Source organism: Salvelinus namaycush, chromosome 16 (assembly GCF_016432855.1).
Source record: "Salvelinus namaycush isolate Seneca chromosome 16, SaNama_1.0, whole genome shotgun sequence".
In the NCBI taxonomy this organism is placed as follows: Eukaryota; Metazoa; Chordata; class Actinopteri; order Salmoniformes; family Salmonidae; genus Salvelinus; species Salvelinus namaycush.
Window position 1 is genome coordinate 2,580,332 of NC_052322.1, and position 22,092 is coordinate 2,602,423.

The window sequence follows — 22,092 nt, forward strand, 5'->3', positions numbered from 1 at the left end:
ATATGTTAGTCTAGAGATTCCTAATAACCAAGGCTGAAGGTCTCTACCTTTTAAAGATAAGTCCCTCTGTAGCCATTGATTTAGCTTTTTCTGGGTATTTTTAATAAGAGTGTTAAAATTTAGTAAGCCTCTAGACTTCTGATCCTTTGTAATGGTTATGCCTAAATATGTAAGTTCTTCTTTTACTGGAATAACATTATATGAAGGTGTCACACAATCTTTGACAGCTATGAGTTCACATTTATTAATGTTAAGGTATAGACCAGACGCTTTGGAAAAGGATTGTATCACATTGATCGATATGGGAATTTGGTTAGCGTCTTTCAGAAAAAGTGTAGTATCATCAGCCAGCTGGCTTATAATAATTTCTTTACCAGCTATGGAAATACCTTGTACAGGACTATTTTTTAAAGAATTTGCAAGAAGTTGGGTGATTAATAAAAACAGATACGGGGAGATAGGCAAGGTTGTCCTAATTCCTCTCTTTAATTCAAATCTAGGTGAGGTGCCATATTTCAATTTGATAGAGCTGTTACCATTTGCATAGAGAGTCTTAATAGCCTTACAGAAAAAATCCCCAAAGCCAAATCTCTCAAGGGAATGGAAGAGAAACTGATGCTCTACTGTGTCAAATGCTTTATAAAAATCTAAAAATAATATGAAGCTATCCTCAGTTATTAAACTGTGCCAAAGCTATTTAGAGTTGTCAAACGGGAGTGACGAGTAGCCTGTTGATTTAATGGAATTTTGACAACCATCAGAATTGGTAAACATTTTTTTTTTTAATAATAAAGGTTACGCGTGCCAACATATTAGGCAATAATTAAGATTAAGCAAAAATGATATCAAACGTTTTACCATTACAACATTTGATGTACAGTCACGTTCACTGTGGTTGTCTTAAGCGTGCTATAGAGTTCACAGCTGGCGGTGCCTCATTGGTTATTGTCCATAATTTGCAACAGTGTCAATGAGCGTCATCTCCATCTTCCCTTTGCGGAACCTCAAACTGTGCGATTAGCAGTGAGATAAACTTTTATGAGTTGATTTTACTCTTTGCTCAGAGTTTGTCTAGGCAGTGTCTTAACTTCGTCCTAAAACCTACTCCGAGCTGGGGGTTTTAAAACAGGGTTTAACATGATTCCTAGGACCTTTAAAAAAAAAAAAAACGTTTTGTATATGGACCCTGATATCACTTCAACTCCCATGGTCCCCCAACAGGTGGTGCTAAGTCGATGTGAGTGCATATTTATTATGATAAAGTAAGTTTCCAGTATAACCTGTGTGAAATCAATTTGTTGCCACACACACACAAAACAGTTATCATATCGATTTGAATATATCATCGTAGGAAGCTATTAGAATTGTATATAGGCTTTCCACATCAGGCGCACATTAAGTCACACCAATTCAAATATCTTTTTTTTTTTTTTTTTAACTCGGCAAGTCAGTTAAGAACAAATTATTGGTTACAATGACGGTCTACCCCTGCCAAACCCTAACCTGGGTGTGCCGCCCTATGGGACTCCCAATCACAGCCGGTTGTGATACAGCCTGGAATCAAACCAGGGTCTGTAGTGACGCCTCTAGCACTGAGATGCTGTGCCTTAGATTGCTGCGCCACTCGGAAACGCACATTGAAACCTGTGTAGTGACACAGCTGACCAGTGAGTTGCATGTTACCATGTCAGAAGTAGCAAGGAAATGAGCATAGAGATAATTGTTTACAATGGCAGGAAGGGATTGATTAACATTCTAATTTGAAACCATTTGCGCATGTATTGAGAGAGAGAGAGAGAGAGCGCGCGACACCGGTGTTGGGACTAGAATAGACATATGCATGCACAATACACTGGTTTGACAGAGCATAGGCTGGCATATGCGCGCTGGACTGCGCACCACTCCAACACCACGCGGGGACTCACAAATAATTATTCCATAGAAGAGTATTCTCTAGTTTCGTAGAACATTTGCAAGGTAAGGTTTACACAATTGTAACTACAGTAGACTAACTGTACTGTAGCCTACTGTACAGTGCTCTGTATTGTATTTCGTTCAGTTTACCTATTCAGTCTTGAATGGGGTGTGTGAGGTACAGGACAAATCGCAGGCAGGTGAAGGTGCGTGAGAAAGCGCTCTAAGAAGTATTCTTAAAATGCTGCAGTGTTCGTCAGACACGTAACATTGTGGAAATGTGTATTGCGTCGCGGTGGTGTTACTAGGCTACATAGGATCATTTATTTCAGACAGAGTACATTGCATGGTAATTATTGGTAGGCTACTCTGAAAATGCGTAATAACATAAGACAACACTTGCGCGCATGGCAGAATGATCCGAAGTTATGTTGCGATGTGTACAATTAGGTGCTGGAATGCAAATGAAGCCCATGACGGTTTTGTCTGATCTCGGTCATAATATAAAATATTTATCCTACAAACTTGCTATGATATTGAGAGCATATATAGCACTCGAGTTGACTTATCTATAAGCAACATTTTCCTGGCCATATACAGTACATTGCTGTTGAAGTTTTCTAATAGGCAAAGCCATATAGGTCAGTGTATGGCCACTTGAACAAGCAATGGTGAGGCAAAATATTTCAACTTGGTCTCAGAGCATGTCCTATTATTCTGGTCTAAATCCAAGATACTCCATTTAGTATGATATGTTGCGTTTCTATGATATCTAACATTTCATATGGTATGTAATAATGAATTTGTGGATCCATCATCTATTTCGTATGATATGTTACGAATTACAATTCGTACAATATGTTACGAATTGCAATTCGTCCATATGTTCACACATTTGCTAAACGTACAATATGTTACGAATTTGCGAAATGTAAATGTACTCCCTGTTCATCCACAACAGCGTGGCAAAGCACGACTCCAACACCATCATTACATTTGCTGACGACTAAACAGTGGTAGGCCTGATCACCGACAACGATGAGATAGCCTATAGGGAGGAGGTCAGAGACCTGGCAGTGTGGTGCCTGGACAACAACCTCTGCCTCAATGTGAGCAAGACAAAGGAGATGATCGTGGACTACAGGAATAGGAGGGCCGAACAGGCCCCCATTAACATCGATAGGGCTGTAGTGGAGCGGATCGAGAGTTTTAAGTTCCTTGGTATCCACATCACCAACAATCTATCATGGTCCAAACACACCAAGACAGTCGTGAAGAGGGCACGACAAAACCTTTTCCCCCTCAGGAGACTGAAAAGATTTGGCATGGGTCCCCAGATCCTCAAAAAGTTCTACAGCTGCACCATCGAGAGCATCCTGACCAGTTGCATCACCGTCTGGTATGGCAACTGCTCGGCATCCGACCGTAAGGCGCTACAGAGGGTGATGCGTACGGCCCAATACATCACTGGGACCAAGCTTCCTGCCATCCAGGACCTATATACTAGGCTGTGTCAGAGGAAGGCACGCAAAATTGTCAAAGACTCTAGTCACCCAAGTCATAGACTGTTCTCTCTGCTACCGCACGGCAAGCAGTACCGAAGCACCAAATCTAGGTCCAAAAGGCTCCTTAACAGCTTCTACCCCCAAGCTATAAGACTGCTGAACAATTAATCAAATGGCCACATGGACTATTTACATTGACCCCCCCGCTGCTACTCACTGTTTATTACCTATGCATAGTCACTTTACCCCAACCTACCTCGACTAGCCTGTATCCCCGCACATTGACTCTGTACTGGTACCCCCTGTATATAGCCTCGTTATTGTTATGTAATTTTACTGTGTTACTTTAAATGTTTTACTTTAGTTTATTTAGTAAATATTTTTTTTACTATTTATTGAACTGCATTGTTGGTTAAGGGCTTCTAGGTAAGCATTTCACGGTAAGGTCTACACCTGTTGTATTTGGCGCATGTGACAAATAAAATTTGATGTTAAGAATTCCAATTTGTTGTGACTAACGTTAGCTATGTGGCTAATGCTAATGTTAGCTAGCTCTAGGGGTTAGGGATAAAGGTTAGGGTTAGGAGTTAGGTTAAAGGGTTAAGGTTAGAGTTAGGTGAATGACTAGCTAAAAGTGTTCAGGTTAGGGTAAGGGGAAGGGTTAGCTAACATACCAGGTAATTGTAAAGTAGCTAAAAAAGTAGGAAAAAGTAGCAAAGTTGCTAATTAGCTAAAATGCTAAAGTTGTCCATGATGAGATTCGAACACACAACCTTTGGTTTGCTAGATGTTCCCATCATCTGCGCCCTTGCTGTGTGTTTGTGTGTGTTTAGGACTAGTAACAAATTGATTTCACACTGGAAACTGCCTTTGGTGCTCTCTTCAAGTATTAGTGGACTGAGGAAGGCCTTTATAGTAGATCACTTCATTATTCATGACATGAGCCTTTAGAATACAGGTACATTCTGAAGAGGACAACTCACCAGTCCAGCCAGGGGCGTGACTTTGGTTTTTGAAGTGGAGGGGACATAACCTCACAGGGGGCTCTGGGGGTCCTCCCTCAGATTTTTTGGGGGGGGTATTCTAAAGCTAATTTCCTGGTTTCTACACAATCTACAGTACCAGTCAAAAGTTTGGACACACCAACTCATTCAATGGTTCTTCTTTATTTGTACTATTTTCAAAATTGTAGAATAATAGTGAACACATCAAACTATGAAATAACACATATGGAATCATGTAGTAACCAAAAAAGTGTTTGAGATTCTTCAAAGTAGCCACCCTTTGCCTTGATGACAGCATTGCACACTTGGCATTCTCTCAACCAGCTTCATGAGGTAGTCACCTGGAAAGCATATCAATTAACAGGTGTGCCTTGTTAAAAGTTAATTTGTGGAATTTCTTTCCTTCTTAATGCGTTTGAGCCAATGAGTTGTGTTGTGACAAAGTAGGGGTGGTATACAGAAGATTGGCAAAATACCAAGTCCATATTATGGCAAGAACAGCTCAAATAAGCAAATAAAAACAACAGTCCATCATTACTTTAGACATGAAAGTCAGTCAATCCGGAAAATTGTAACAGACACATCTCAACATCATCTGTTCAGAGGAGACTGCGTGAAATCAGGCCTTCATGGTAGAATTGCTGCAAAGAAACCACTACTAAAGGACAACAGTAAGAAGAAGAGACTTGCTTGGGCCAAGAAACATGAGCATTGGACATTAGAACGGTGGAAATCTGTCCTTTGGTCTGATGAGTCCAAATGTGAGATTTTTGGTTCCAACCGCCTTGACTTTGTGAGACACAGAGTAGGTGAACGGATGATCTCGGCATGTGTGGTTCCCGCCGTGAAGCATGGAGGAGGAGGTGTGATAGTGTGGGGTGCTTTGCTAGTGACACTGTCAGTGATTTATTTAGAATTCAAGGCACACTTAACCAGCATGGCTACTACAGCGTTCTGCAGCAATACGCCATGCCATCTGGTTTGCGCTTAGTGGGACTATCATTTGTTTTTCAACAGGACAATGACCCAACACACCCCCAGGCTGTGTATGGGCTATTTGACCAAGAAGGAGAGTGATGGAGTGCTGCATCAGATGACCTGGCCTGCACAATCACCCGACCTCAACCAAATTTAAATGGTTTGGGATGAGTTGGACCGCAGTGTGAAGGAAAAGAAGCCAGCATATGTGGGAACTCCTTCAAGACTGTTGGAAAAGCATTCCAGGTGAAGCAGGTTGAGAGAATGCCAAGTGTGCAAATCTGTCAAGCCAAAGGGTGTCTTTGAAGAATCTAAAATATATTTTGATTTGTTTAACACTATATTGGTTACTACATGATTCCATATGTGTTATTTCATAGTTTTGATGTCTTCACTATTATTCTACAATGTAGAAAACAGTAAAAGTAAAGAAAAACTCTTGAATGTGTCCAAAACTTTGACTGGTACTGTAATATTATCCTTTTGGGTTCACTTTTATTGTAAAAAGAATATAATGTTTATAAATACTTCCCAATGAATGTGGATGCTAACATGATTATGGATAATCATCTATGAATAATGATGAGTGAGAAAGTTATAGGTGCACAAATATCATATCCCCCAAAAATGCTAACCTCCCCTGTTATTGTAGTGGTGAGAAGTTAGTTTTAGGGGTATGAATTTTGTGCGCCTAACTTTCTCTCTTATCATTAGTCACGATTCATTCAGGATTATCCGTAATCATGGTATCATCCATATTCATGTAGAAGTGTTAAGAAACATATTCTATTCAGATTTACAATAAAACTGACTCCAAAATGACATTAACAAAGGCTACAAAACATGTCCATACACACAACAGCTGTTAGATACTGCTACCTTACAGAAAGCTAGAGGCTAGCGCTAAACTGGCTGTGGTAGCTAATAGCTAGCTAGTTAATTCACTTCAGACAGAACTTCAATCGAGGGGGGATGAAACATGTATAACTGACACGTTTCATGTTAGTTACACTACTAATTCAGCACTGGGAATAAATAAATTTTTCTGTTAAGTCAAACAGCAGTTACCTTGCCAGCTACATCAGTCAAATGAAGAGTAGCCAGTTTCTGGTCTGCTTGCTTTTACAACGCTGAGAAAAAGCACAACACACAGACAACAGCTGTCTCTGTTTGCACGCTCTGTGGTGTCTGCGTGGTTTGAAATCCAGCCGGTTGATACGCCAAACAGCCTACCCAATAGCTCTGAGGCATCCGCATGGTCCTAAAGCACACCGATGCCGCTTTTTGTATCACAGTGCAGTGATAAAACTGGGGGGGACCAAAATGCATTTTCAGAATGTGGGTGGGATCTTGTCTCCCCGTCCCCAGTGAAATTTGCGCTCGAGTCCAGCAAATATGCATGGTGACAACTTAGAGCTGGGAAAAACTGATGCTCCATGGTATGGAAGCTTTCCTTTGTTACAGTATAAGGCACATAATCCCCACTCAATTTATAGGTCAAGTTAAAATGTAGTGCATGGCTTCCCGAAGGTCTTGCTAATTTCTACCTGTCCTGATGGAGTGCTTCATATAATTAAGCAATAAGGCCCGAGGAGGTGTGGTATATGGCCAATATACCACGGCTAAGGGCTGTTCTTAAGCACGACGCATCGCGGAGTGCCTGGATACAGCCCTTAGCCATGGTATATTGGCCATATATCACAAACCCCTGAGGTTCCTTATTACTATTATAAACTGGTTACCAATGTAATTAGAGCAGTAAAAATAAATGGTTTTGTCATACGGTCTGATATACCATGGCTGTCAGCCAATTAGCATTCAGGGCTCAAACCACCCAGTTTATAAACATTTACATTTAAGTCATTTAGCAGACGCTCTTATCCAGAGCGACTTACAAATTGGTGCATTCACCTTATGATATCCAGTGGAACAACCACTTTACAATAGTGCATCTAACTCTTTTAAGGGGGAGGGGGGGGTTAGAAGGATTACTTTATCCTATCCTAGGTATTCCTTAAAGAGGTGGGGTTTCAGGTGTCTCCGGAAGGTGGTGATTGACTCCGCTGACCTGGCGTCGTGAGGGAGTTTGTTCCACCATTGGGGTGCCAGAGCAGCGAACAGTTTTGACTGGGCTGAGCGGGAACTGTACTTCCTCAGAGGTAGGGAGGCGAGCAGGCCAGAGGTGGATGAACGCAGTGCCCTTGTTTGGGTGTAGGGCCTGATCAGAGCCTGAAGGTACGGAGGTGCCGTTCCCCTCACAGCTCCGTAGGCAAGCACCATGGTCTTGTAGCGGATGCGAGCTTCAACTGGAAGCCAGTGGAGAGAGCGGAGGAGCGGGGTGACGTGAGAGAACTTGGGAAGGTTGAACACCAGACGGGCTGCGGCGTTCTGGATGAGTTGTAGGGGTTTAATAGCACAGGCAGGGAGCCCAGCCAACAGCGAGTTGCAGTAATCCAGACGGGAGATGACAAGTGCCTGGATTAGGACCTGCGCCGCTTCCTGTGTGAGGCAGGGTCGTACTCTGCAAATGTTGTAGAGCATGAACCTACAGGAACGGGTCACCGCCTTGATGTGAGTTGAGAACGACAGGGTGTTGTCCAGGATCACGCCAAGGTTCTTAGCACTCTGGGAGGAGGACACAATGGAGTTGTCAACCGTGATGGCGAGATCATGGAACGGGCAGTCCTTCCCCGGGAGGAAGAGCAGCTCCGTCTTGCCGAGGTTCAGCTTGAGGTGGTGATCCGTCATCCACACTGATATGTCTGCCAGACATGCAGAGATGCGATTCGCCACCTGGTTATCAGAGGGGGGAAAGGAGAAGATTAATTGTGTGTCGTCTGCATAGCAATGATAGGAGAGACCATGTGAGGATATGACAGAGCCAAGTGACTTGGTGTATAGCGAGAATAGGAGAGGGCCTAGAACAGAGCCCTGGGGGACACCAGTGGTGAGAGCACGTGGTGCGGAGACAGATTCTCGCCACGCCACCTGGTAGGAGCGACCTGTCAGGTAGGACGCAATCCAAGCGTGGGCCGCGCCGGAGATGCCCAGCTCGGAGAGGGTGGAGAGGAGGATCTGATGGTTCACAGTATCAAAGGCAGCCGATAGGTCTAGAAGGATGAGAGCAGAGGAGAGAGAGTTAGCTTTAGCAGTGCGGAGCGCCTCCGTGACACAGAGAAGAGCAGTCTCAGTTGAATGACTAGTCTTGAAACCTGACTGATTTGGATCAAGAAGGTCATTCTGAGAGAGATAGCAGGAGAGCTGGCCAAGGACGGCACGTTCAAGAGTTTTGGAGAGAAAAGAAAGAAGGGATACTGGTCTGTAGTTGTTGACATCGGAGGGATCGAGTGTAGGTTTTTTCAGAAGGGGTGCAACTCTCGCTCTCTTGAAGACGGAAGGGACGTAGCCAGCGGTCAAGGATGAGTTGATGAGCGGGGTGAGGTAAGGGAGAAGGTCTCCGGAAATGGTCTGGAGAAGAGAGGAGGGGATAGGGTCAAGCGGGCAGGTTGTTGGGCGGCCGGCCGTCACAAGACGCGAGATTTCATCTGGAGAGAGAGGGGAGAAAGAGGTCAAAGCACAGGGTAGGGCAGTGTGAGCAGAACCAGCGGTGTCGTTTGACTTAGCAAACGAGGATCGGATGTTGTCGACCTTTTTTTCAAAATGGTTGACGAAGTCATCTGCAGAGAGGGAGGAGGGGGGAGGAGGGGGAGGAGGATTCAGGAGGGAGGAGAAGGTGGCAAAGAGCTTCCTAGGGTTAGAGGCAGATGCTTGGAATTTAGAGTGGTAGAAAGTGGCTTTAGCAGCAGAGACAGAAGAGAAGAATGTAGAGAGGAGGGAGTGAAAGGATGCCAGGTCCGCAGGGAGGCGAGTTTTCCTCCATTTCCGCTCGGCTGCCCGGAGCCCTGTTCTGTGAGCTCGCAGTGAGTCGTCGAGCCACGGAGCAGGAGGGGAGGACCGAGCCGGCCTGGAGGATAGGGGACATAGAGAGTCAAAGGATGCAGAAAGGGAGGAGAGGAGGGTTGAGGAGGCAGAATCAGGAGATAGGTTGGAGAAGGTTTGAGCAGAGGGAAGAGATGATAGGATGGAAGAGGAGAGAGTAGCGGGGGAGAGAGAGCGAAGGTTGGGACGGCGCGATACCATCCGAGTAGGGGCAGTGTGGGAAGTGTTGGATGAGAGCGAGAGGGAAAAGGATACAAGGTAGTGGTCGGAGACTTGGAGGGGAGTTGCAGTGAGATTAGTGGAAGAACAGCATCTAGTAAAGATGAGGTCAAGCGTATTGCCTGCCTTGTGAGTAGGGGGGGAAGGTGAGAGGGTGAGGTCAAAAGAGGAGAGGAGTGGAAAGAAGGAGGCAGAGAGGAATGAGTCAAAGGTAGACGTGGGGAGGTTAAAGTCACCCAGAACTGTGAGAGGTGAGCCATCCTCAGGAAAGGAACTTATCAGGGCGTCAAGCTCATCGATGAACTCTCCAAGGGAACCTGGAGGGCGATAAATGATAAGGATGTTAAGCTTGAAAGGGCTGGTAACTGTGACAGCATGGAATTCAAAGGAGGCGATAGACAGATGGGTCAGGGGAGAAAGAGAGAATGTCCACTTGGGAGAGATGAGGATCCCAGTGCCACCACCCCGCTGACCAGAAGCTCTCGGGGTGTGCGAGAACACGTGGGCAGACGAGGAGAGAGCAGTAGGAGTAGCAGTGTTATCAGTGGTAATCCATGTTTCCGTCAGTGCCAAGAAGTCGAGGGACTGGAGGGACGCATAGGCTGAGATGAACTCTGCCTTGTTGGCCGCAGATATAAAGATGTAATATAGTATGGAGCACCAGAAGTGATGATGATAAGCAACCTGAACTCTGTGACCCTGTAACTCATGGACACTGATTCAAGGTGACACCGGAGATGGAGGGTTGTTGTGAGGTAGGGTGTAAATCACATCAAAAGGGGGATCCCGTGTTATCCTCTTCATGTTTGTGGATCACCAATAATTTATTCAGTTCTGTACCCTCAGGGTTCAAATGAAAGAGAGTAGGTACTTTTCCAACACTGAGAAGGAAATGACCTTGTGTCATGACTATTCACTAGCCTTTTACTGCCCTTATCTGGATTTGCTTTGGTTTGAAAAATTTTACCTTTTATTCAGTTGGATATTTTACTGAAAAAACGTGAAACCTCTCTCCGTCAATGTGACATAATTGTTAATGTGCCTCTACTACTGTGTTGTGGTAATGTTGCGACAGTCAGTATGTTTACATACGCAGTAATAATTAGATATTAAACTGATTATGGTAGTAGCATGATTATGCAATAGTAATGTAAACACCTTACTGCTTATCTTAATCAGCGTAACATCAATGTCACGCCCTGACCATAGAGAGCCCTTGTTTCTCTATGGTGTAGTAGGTCAGGGTGTGACTAGGAGGTATTCTAGTTTATAATTTCTATGTTGTGTTCTAGTTTATATTTTCTATGTTGGTGTTTTGTATGATTCCCATTGGGGATCATATTTAAGTAGCTATTTTTCCCACCTGTGTTTGTAGGATATTGTTTTGTGTTTGTGCACCACGTAGTCACGTTTAGTTGTTCATTTATTTATATATTTTGTTATGTTTTAGGTTCTCTTTGAATTAAATATGTGGACCTCAACATCCGCTGCGCCTTCGTCCCGTTCTAACGACAGCCGTGACAATCAAAATCAAAGTAAGCATATGCCGATTAAAACTGAGCAATCTTTCGACTTCTTAGGACATTTAAACACCTTAAAAATAAAAATAAAAATAAAATAAAAAATATCGGCATTTCAGCTGTATATTTGATCTGCGCATATGCTAGCACCAGCCGAACGAGCTTCCCTCTTTAGCGCAAGTAAAGTAATTCCGGAACTGAATGTATGCGTCTTAGAAGTGGTTTTCACATGCAAACTTTGTATGTCCGAACTCAGGATCAAATCTGCTTCCCGAAAATAACATGGTCGCTGTGGTAAAATGTTAATTTTGATTGGTGATTTTCTGCATGTATCAGAGTGCCATCAGGTAGCCTGATTTCAGATGTGTCCATGTAAACAGGATTATTAGGGAAATCGTTCTTCTTGCAAAGCATGTACAGGTTTTAATAAAACTATTATATTAATCTGACAATTATTGTGTGCCTGTAACCATACTCATGTTTGTTGTTGGGTGCGATGTGTCAGATAGGGCTATTGGTGAATATGCTAAAATGTTCATTGTGTTCAAAGGATATGCTTTATACCAGGGTTCGTTTCGAACCACTATTTAGTTCCTATGTTCCAACAAGCAAAATAAAGTTCTGAACCGGTTCGAACCCCCAAAAAAGTACCAGTTTATATCGTTCTTTTTTGTTGTTGTAATTTTTACACCCTTTTTCTCCCCAATTTCATGATTACGATCTTGTCTCATCGCTGCAACTCCCCAACGGGCTCGGGAGAGGCAAAGGTTGAGTCATGCATCCCGAAACATGACCCGCCAAACCACGCTTGTTAACACCCGCTCGCTTAACCCGGAAGCCAGCTGCACCAATGTGTCGGAGGAAACACCATTCAACTGACGACCGAATCAGCGTGCAGGCACCCGGCCTCCACAAGGAGTCGCTAGAGCACGATGAGCCAAGTAAAGCCCCCCCCGGCCAACCCTCCCCTAACCCGGACGGCGCTGGGCTAATTGTGCGTCGCCCTATGGGACTCCTGGTCATGGTCGGTTGTGATACAGCCTGGGATGCAGCCTGCGATGCAGTACCTTAGACCACTGTGGCACTCTGGAGGCCCTTCTGTTCCCCTTTTAACCTGTGAAATCAGCAGTTAAAAAAAAAAACATTTAGCTCATTCAGTTACTTCACCAATAAGTGTGGATAGAGCAGGCACGCTAGTTGTTTAAATGCCTGATGGCCAGACAAGTGTAGCCTATGGCGCAACATGCAACTGAAATTTTGCAGGTGGGGAGAGATTGAGACAGGGTTGAGGAGTCTGGGCATCTTGTTATGACATGCATTATATGAATTAGGTTCACAGAATTATACCTAGGAGGAACTGCTTCTATGGAGGAACTTTGAATGTCCTTTGAGCTAACGTTAGCTAGCTAACAAGCTTGAGCTTGCTAGCTAACAAACGTGTGTGTGCAGAGCGGCAGAATTAAACATGTCTTACCATTTTGTAGTTAATAAATCCAACGTGAAAGGTAATAACTAAGCCTGTAGTATCCTTAACTAGCATTGAAAAAGTTAATCCATTCTTCCCTAGCTAAAAAATATATCTCCCTATTTTCTGAATCAAACTTGAAACGTAAGTACAGTAGCCTATGCTTCGGAGGGGGGAGGGGCAGGTAGCGTAAACACGCAAAGGCAAAGATTTACAGCTTGCAGGCAGACACTGGAATTAGTTTGAGTGACAGAGTCCGGGCTTTGCATAGGCGCTTTGTTGTGTTTTGTTGTGGGACTATAATTTTTTCCCTGCAACATAAAAGAACATTATTAACCGGTTCCCTTTTAAAATAACGGTTATGTTCCGGAACAGTTCCAGGTTCTGTTTCTGTTTCTTGAACATTTGTTATTTTCCTGCTTTATACCCAAATAAGATGTATATTGACATCTCAATCGCGAAGGGAAGAGCGGCCACCTCTTTCCTCCATTCCATTGGCCAATTGATAATAAGATGGATGACCTCCGATCACGGATTTGCTAACAACGGGACTCTAGTAACTGCAATATTGTCAGCTTTTCTGGAGCATGGCTTTCGGACAAGATACCCCCCATGGCTATCCAACTGTATGGATTCTCCATTCACTGAGCGGACAGGACAGTGGAGTCAGGGAAATCGAGAGGGGAGGGCTTTGCCTCTTCATCAACAACAAATTATGTGCTGACTCGAGCTCAGTCGAAGTCTCGATCCATTGTTCACATGTGTTGGAATACCTGATCGTCAAATGCCAACCCTTTTACCTCCCGAGGGAGGTTTCATATTACATAGGTTCCGGAGCCCGCCACATGTGGCAGGGTCTACAGTCATTACTGATTACAAAGGAAGACCCAGTCGTGATCTGCCCAACGATGCCTCTCTACCAGAAGAACTCAACGCATTTTATGCATGCTTCGTCAATAACAAAACCAACACTAACGCCGACCTAGAGGACTGGGTGATCTAGAGGACTGTAATCCCATGTCTTAAGCAGAAGTTCATTATTCCTGTTCCCAAGAACTCTACTCTACCTTTATTTAACCAGGTAGGCCAGTTGAGAACAAGATCTCATTTACAACTGCGACCTGGCCAAGATAAAGCAAAGCAGTGCGACAAAAACAACACAAAGTTACACATGGGATAAACAAACGTACAGTCAATAACACAATAGAAAATATGTATACAGTGTGTGCAAATGAAGTAATATTAGGGAGGTAAGGCAATAAATAGGCCATAGTGGCGAAATAATTACAATTTAGCAATTAAACACTGGAATAATAGATGTGCAGAAGATGAATGTGCAATTAGAGATACTGAGGTGCAAAGGAGCAAAACAATAAATTATATGGAGATGAGGTAGTTGGGTGTGCTATTTACAGATGGGCTATGTACAGGTACAATGATCTGTAAGCTGCTCTGACAGCTGATGCTTAAAGTTAGTGAGGGAGATATTAGTCTCCAGCTTCAGTGATTTTTGCAGTTCGTTCCAGTCATTCGCAGCAGAGAACTGGAAGGCAAGGTAGCCAAACGAGGAGTTGGCTTTGGGGGTGACCAGTGGAATATACCCGCTGGAGCGCGTGCTACGGGTGGGTGCTGCTATGGTGACCAGTGAGCTGAGATAAGGCGGGGCTTTACCTAGCAAAGACTTATAGATGACCTGGAGCCAGTGGGTTTGGCAACGAATATGAAGCGAGGGCCAGCCAACGAGAGCATACAGGTCGCAGTGGTGGGTAGTATATGGGGCTTTGGTGACAAAACAGATGGCACTGTGATAGCAAATTGGATGCAGTCTAAGTAGAGTGTTGGAGGCTATTTTGTAAATGACATCGCCGAAGTCAAGGATCAGTAGGATGGTCAGTTTCACGAGGGTATGTTTGGCAGCATGAGTGAAGGACGCTTTGTTGCGAAATAGGAAGCCGATTCTAGATTTAATTTTGGATTGGAGATGCTTAATGTGAGTTTGGAAGGAGAGTTTACAGTCTATCCAGACACCTAGGTATTTGTAGTTGTCCACATATTCTAGGTCAGAACCGCCCAGAGTAGTGATGCTAGACGGGCAGGCGGGTGTGGGCAGTGATCAGATGAAGAGCATGCATTTAGTTTTACTTGCATTTAAGAGCAGTTGGATGACACGGAAGGAGTTGTATGGCATTGAAGCTCGTCTGGAGGTTAGTTAACACAGTGTCCGAAGAAGGGCCAGAAGTATACAGAATGGTGTCGTCTGCGTAGAGGTGGATCAGAGAATCACCAGCAGCAAGAGCGACATCATTGATATATACAGAGAAAAGAGTCAGCCCGAGAATTGAACGCTGTTGCACCCCCATAGAGACTGCCAGAGGTCCGGACAACAGGTCCTCAGATTTGACACACTGAACTCTGTCTGAGAAGTAGTTGGTGGACCAGGTTAGGCAGTCAGTTGAGAAACCAAGGCTGTTGAGTCTGCCGATAAGAATGTGGTGATTGACAGAGTCGAAAGCCTTGGCCAGGTCAATGAATACGGCTGCACAGTGTTGTCTTTTATCGATGGCGGTTATGATATTGTTTAGGACCTTGAGTGCGGCTGAGGGGCACCAATGACCAGCTTTGATACCAGATCGCATAGCGGAGAAAGTACGGGGGAATTCAAAATGGCCGGTGATCTGTTTGTTAACCTCACTAGGGTAGGGGGCACTATTTTCACCTCCGGATGAAAAGCGTGCCCAAAGTAAACTGCCTGCTACTCAGGCCCAGAAGCTAGAATATGCATATAATTTGTAGATTTGGATAGAAAACACTCCAAAGTTTCTAAAACTGTTAAACTAATGTCTGTGAGTATAACAGAACTGAAATGGCAGGCGAAAACCTGAGGAAAATTCATCCAGGAAGTGCCATTACTTTGAAGTGTCTGTTTTTCCAATGAAAGCCTATCCACCATTTAAAGGGATAGGACCCAGATTCCATTCCCTATGGCTTCCACTAGTTGTGAACAGTCTTTAGACATTGTTTCAGGCTTTTATTCTGAAAACTGAGGGCGAATTACAACATTGAGTGAGTGGACCCTGGGATGTCCTCAGAGCTGGTTACTGCGCACGACCAAGAGCGCGCCTTTCTTGTTTTTCTGTAATATTGACGACACTATTGTCCGGTTGAAATATTATCGATTATTTAGGCTAAAAACAACCTGAGGATTGATTATAAACATCATTTGACATGTTTCTATGAACTTCACAGATACTATTTGGAATTTGTCTGCCTCTTGTGACCGCATTTGAGCCATTGGATTACTGAACAAAACACGCCAAAATGGAGGGTTTTGGATATAAAGAGGGACTTTATCGAACAAAACAAACATTTATTGTGTAACATGGAGTCTTGTGAGTGCAACCATACAAAGATCAAAGGTAAGTGATTAATTTTATTGCTATTTCTGACTTTCGTGACTAATCTACTTGGCTGGTAACTGTATATAATGTTTTGTGTGCTGAGCGCTGTCCTCAGATAATTGCATGGTTTGCTTTCGTCGTAAAGCCTTTTTGAAATCTGACACGGCGGCTGGATTAACAAGAAGTTAAGCTTTATTTTGATGTATAACACATTTTCAAGAATGTTAAATATTTGAATTGAGTATTTTTGAATTTCGCGCTCTGCAATTTCACTGGATGTTGGCCAGGTGGGACGCTACCGTCCCACACTCCCTATAGAGGTTAAAATGGCTTTTGAAGACCTTGGAAAGGCAGGGTTGGATAGATATAGGTGTGTAACAGTTTGGGTCTAGAGTGTGTCCCCTTTGAAGAGGGGGATAACCGCGGCAGCTTTCCAATCTTTGGGGATCTCAGATGATACGAAAGAGGTTTAACAGGCTAGTAATTGGGGTTGCAACAATTGCAGCGGATAATTTTAGAAAGAGAGTGTCCAGATTGTCTCGCCCAGCTGATTTGTAGGGGTCCAGATTTTGCAGCTCTTTCAGAACATCAGCTATCTGGATTTGGGTGAAGGAGAAATGGGGGAGGCTTGGGCAAGTTGCTGTGGGGGGTGCAGAGCTGTTGACCGGGGTAGGGGTAGCCAGGTGGAAAGCATGGCCAGCCGTAGCAAAAATGCTTATTGAAATTCTCGATTATCGTAAATTTATCAGTGGTGACAGTGTTTCCTAGCAGTGGGCAGCTGGTAGGAGGTGCTCTTATTCTCCATGGACTTTAGTGTCCCAGAACCTTTGCGTTTTTGCTACAGGATGCAAATTTCTGTTTGAAAAAGCTAGCCTTTGCTTTCCTAACTGCCTGTGTATGTTGGTTCCTAACTTCCCTGAAAAGTTGCATATCGTGGGGGCTATTCGATGCTAATGCAGTACTCCACATGATGTTTTTGTGCTGGTCAAGGGCAGTCAGGTCTGGAGTGAACCAAATGCTACATCTTTTCTTACTTCTACATTTTTTGAATGGGGCATGCTTATTTAAGATGGTGAGGAAAGCACTTTTAAAGAATAACCAGGCATCCTCTACTGACGGAATGAGGTCAATATCTTTCCAGGATACCCGGGCCGGGTCGATTAGAAAGGCCTTCTCGCTGAAGTGTTTAGGGAGCGTTTGACAGTGATGAGGGGTGGTCGTTTGTCCGCAGACCCATTACGGATGCAGACAATGAGGCAGTGATCGCTGAGATCCTGGTTGAAGACAGCAGAGGTGTATTTAGAGGGCAGGTTGGTCAGGATGATATATATGAGGGTGCCCGTGTTTACGGATTTAGGGTTATACCTGGTAGGTTCCATGATAATTTATGTGACATTGAGGGCATCTAGCTTAGGTTGTAGGACGGCAGGGGTGTTAAGCATATCCCAGTTTAGGTCACCTAACAGTACAAACTCTGAAGATAAATGGGGGGCGATTAATTTGCATGTGATGTCCAGGGCAGAGCTGGGGGCTGAAGGGTTTCTATAACAAGCGGCAACAGTGAGAGACTTATTTCTGGAACGGTGGATTTTTACAAGTAGAAGATCGAACCGTTTGGGCACAGACCTGGATAGCATGACAGAACTCTGCAGGCTGTCTCTGCAGTAGATTGCAACTCAACCCCTTTTGGTAGTTCTATCTTGGTGGAAAATGTTGTAGTTGGTGATGGAAATTTCAGAATTTTTGGTGGCCTTCCTAAGCCAGGATTCAGACATGGCTATGACATCAGGGTTGGCGGAGTGTGCTAAAGCAGTGAAAAAACAAACGTAGGGAGGAGGCTTTGATGTTAACATGCATGAAACCAAGGCTTTTACGGTTACAGAAGTCAACAAATGATAGCGCCTGGGGAATAGGAGTGGAACTGTGGGCTACAGGGCCTGGGTTAACCTCTACATCAGAGGATGATGTAGGATAAGGGTACGGCTAAAGGCTATAAGAACTGGTCGTCTAGTGCGTTGGGGACAAAGAATAAAAGGAGCAGATTTCTGGGCGTGGTGGAATAGATTCAAGGCATAATGTACAGACAATGGTATGGTAGGATGTGAGTACAGTGGAGGTAAACCTATGCATTGGGTGACGATGAGAGATGTTTTGTCTCTGGAGGCATCAGTTAACCTAGGTGAGGTCTCCGCATGTGTGGGGTGGGATGAAAGAGCTATCTAAGGCATTTTTAGCGGGACTGAGCGCTCTACAGTGAAATAAAACAAACTAGCTAAGACAGCAGTAGACAAGGCATATTGACATTAGAGAGAGGCATAAAGCAATTACAGGTGTTGAACAGGAGAGCTAAGACAACAACGGGTAAATGGCGATGAATGGGCAGAGTGGGTCAGTTATGTACATACAGGACCTGAGTTCGAGGCTGGGGCCGACAGGTAAACAAAATGAGGTACCGTGTTATCGAAACAGTCCAGGGGGCATCAGCTGTGTAGCTGAGTGATCATAGAGTCAAAAGAGCAGCAATAGGCGAGTCAGGGTGCTGTTCGGTAGTCACTACTACGCTAGGCGAGCAGGGGACACAGCGTTCAGAAAAGCTAGCGGGCCGGGGCTAGTAGATGGTTCTTCGGCGAATTCGTAACAGAATAGCCTGTTGAGACCACATCGGGTGATCACGTCGGCAGTCCAGTAGTGATGGATCGGCGGGGCTCCATGTCGACAAAAGGGTCCAGGCCAATTGGAAAAGGAGGTATTGTAGCCCGAGATTTAGCTGGTATATGGGCCTAGCTCGAGGCTAGCTCGAGGCTAGCTGGTGCTTGCTTCGGGACAGAGGCATTAGCTAACAGTAGCCACTCGTTTGCAGCTAGCTAGCTGCAATGATCCGGAGTAATGATCCGGTGTAATGATCCAGAGCGTCAGGAATCCGGTGATATGGTAGAGAGATGCAGTCTGATATGCTTTGGGTTGATATTGCGCTGTGCAGACTGGCAGGTGTTGTCCGCGCTAAGGCTGGCTGATGCCAGGGGAAAAAAAGACGAGGACCGCTAGCTGTGGCTAACAAAGACTAGTAGCTAGTTAGCTGGCTAGCTCCCGATGGAAGTTCCAGTTATAAGGAATAAAAATAGCAGATCCGTACCACATTGGGTGAGGCGGGTTGCAGAAAAGTATATTTAGTTTGTAGATAGAAAGCGAGATTAAGATATATACGAAAAATGACTGGCTATTTACATGGGATTAGACATGGGATAAGACAAAGACAGATATACACGTCCTACTGCGCTGACAGCGTGGCACAAGATCTGTAATCATGAAGTGCTTTGAAAGGCTGGTTATGGCTCACATCAACTCCATCATCCCAGATACCCTAGACCCACTCCAATTTGCATACCGCCGCAAAAGATCCATAGACGACGTAATCTCAATTGCACTTCATACTGCCCTCACCCATCTAGATTAGAGGAATACCTATGTGAGAATGCAGTTCAGTGACTACATCTCAGCGTTCAACACCATTTTCCCCTCCAAGCTTAAGACCCTGGGATGGAACACCTCCCTCTGCAACTGGATCCTGGACTTCCTGACAGGCCGACCCCAGGTGGTGAGAGTAGGCAACATCACCTCAGCCACACTGACCCTCAACACTGGGGGCCCCACAGGGATTTGTGCATAATCCCCTTCCTGTACTCCCTGTTTACTCATGACTGCATGGCCACGCCCCACTCCAACACCATCATCAAGTCTGCTGATGACACAACAGTGGTAGACCTGATCACCGGCGACAATGAGAAAGCCTACAGGAAGGAGGTCAGTGACCTGGCAGTCTGGTGCCAGGACAATAACTTCTCCCTCAACGTCAACAAGACCAAGGAGCTGATCGTGGACTACAGGCGAGCACGCTGTTCACATCGACGGGGCTGCAGCGGAGTGGGTTCGAGAGCTTCAAGTTCCTCGGTTCCAAATCACTAAGGACTTAAAATGGAACACACGCGCACAGTTGTTGAACAGGTTTGGCATGGGCCTTCAATCCTCTAAAAGTTCTAAAGCTGCATCATTGAGAGTATCTTGACTGGCTGCAACACCGCTTGGTATAGCAACAGCACCGCCCCCGATCGCATGGCGCTACAGAGGGTGTTGCGGACATCCCAGTACATCACTGGGGCTGAGCTCTCTGCCATCCAAGATCTTTATATCAGGTAGTGTGAAAGGAAGACCCGGAAAATCTTTAAAGACTCAAGCCACCCAAGACGGTTTTCTCTGCTTCCGCACGGCAAGCAATACCGGTGCATCAAGTCTGACACCAACAGGCTCCTGAACAGCTTCTATCTCCAAGCCATAAGACTGCTAAATAGCTAACAAAATGGCTAGACAGAATATTTAAGTTGACCCTTATATTATATTTGTATTTTTTTCTCTATGCATACTCACAGCTGTTTATTCAAATGACTGGCACACAGCTCAGACACCCATGCATACCCCACAAGACATGCCACCAGGGGTTTCTTCACAGTTCCCAAGTCCAGAACAGACTGGAAAACAGACAGTACTACACAGAGCCATGACAACATGGAATTCCATTCCACATCATGTAACTCATGCAAGCAGTAAAATCAGATACAACTACACCTTATAGAACAACTCAGACTGTGAAGAGACACAAACACTCTCCCCATCTTAGCTACCATGGCATCAATATGTTTTGACCATGACAGCTTACAATCCAGGGTTATACCAAGCAGTTTAGTCTCCTCAACCTGCTCAATTTCCACATTATACATTAAAATATTTAGTTGCAGTTGAGGGTTCAGTTAATGGTTTATCCCAAATACAATGCTTTTAGTTTTCGAAATATTTAGTACTAGCTTATTTCTAGCCACCCATTTTAAAACGGACTGCAGTTCTGCTGATGTGTAGCTGATGTGTATAATGTTGAGTCATCGGCATACTGTACATAGATACATAAGCTGTACTCAGTGCCAGTGGCAGGTCATTAGTAAAGATTGAAAAAAGTAAGGGGCCTAGACAACTGCCCTGGGGAATGCCTGACTCTACCTGGATTATGTTGGAGAGGCTTCCATTTAACCTCTCTAGGGGGTCAAAAACACTCATTATAAAAATTCATAAAACATACAAGTGTTATACATCGGTTTAAAGACTAACTTCTTGTTAATCCAACCACGGTGTCAGATTTCAAAAAGGCTTTACGGCGAAAGCATACCATGCGATTATCTGAGAACAGCGCCCAGCAGACAAATCCTTACAGTTATCAGCCAACTAGAGGAGTTACACAAGTCAGGAATAGTGATAAAATTAATCACTTACCTTTAATGAACTTCATATGGTTGCACTCACAAGACTCCCATTTACTCAATAAATGTTTGTTTTGTTTGATAAAGTCCCTCTTTATATCTAAAAACCTTTGTTTTGTTCGGGTGTTTTGTTCAGTAATCCAGGCAGTCACAACAGACAGACGAAAAATCCGAAAAGTATCAGTAAAGTTCGTAGAAACATGTCAAACGATGTTTATAATCAATCCTCAGGTTGTTTTTAGTCATAATAATCAATAACATTTCAACCGGACAAAAGCTTCGTCAATATAAATGGAAAACAAGGCGTGCTCTCGGTCGTGCGCATGAAAAACCTCTGGGACACTGCAGTGTCCACTCATTCAAAGTGGTCTTACTCCCTCATTTTTCAGAATACAAGCCTGAAACAATTTCTAAAGACTTGATATCTAGTGGAAGCCATAGGAAGTGCAATTTGAGTCCTAAATCAATGGCATTCAATAGAAAACTACAAAAATAAAAAAATCCCACTTCCTGGATAGATTTCTCAGGTTTTCACCTGCCATATCAGTTCTGTTATACTCAGACATTATTTTAACAGTTTTGGAAACTTTAGAGTGCTTTCTATCTAAATCTACCAATTATATGCATATCCCATATCCTGAGTAGCAGGCAGTTTACTTTAGGCACGCTTTTCATCCGGAGGGGAAAATAGTGCCCCCTACCATAATGACGTTTTAAGAACACCTTCTGTGTTCTGTTAGACAGGTAACTCTCGATCCACAATATAGCAGGGAATGTAAACCCATAACACATACGTTTTTTCCAACAGCAGATTATGATTGATAATGTCAAAAGCTGCACAAAACAG

The 22,092-nt window shown here is 44.2% G+C and overlaps 1 protein-coding gene across 5 annotated transcripts in view; it reads left to right on the forward strand.

The window, feature by feature from the left end:
- The first annotated feature begins 1,578 nt into the window (after positions 1–1,578).
- The window catches only part of LOC120060903 (semaphorin-4G-like), a 76,328-nt gene continuing 55,814 nt past the window's right edge, over positions 1,579–22,092 (forward strand). For 3 of the 5 annotated variants that reach the window (XM_039010330.1, XM_039010329.1, XM_039010332.1), the window contains exon 1: positions 1,680–1,977. The gene's annotated coding sequence lies outside the window, so the exon portion shown is untranslated. The other 2 variants (XM_039010331.1, XM_039010333.1) reach the window with 2 other exon arrangements.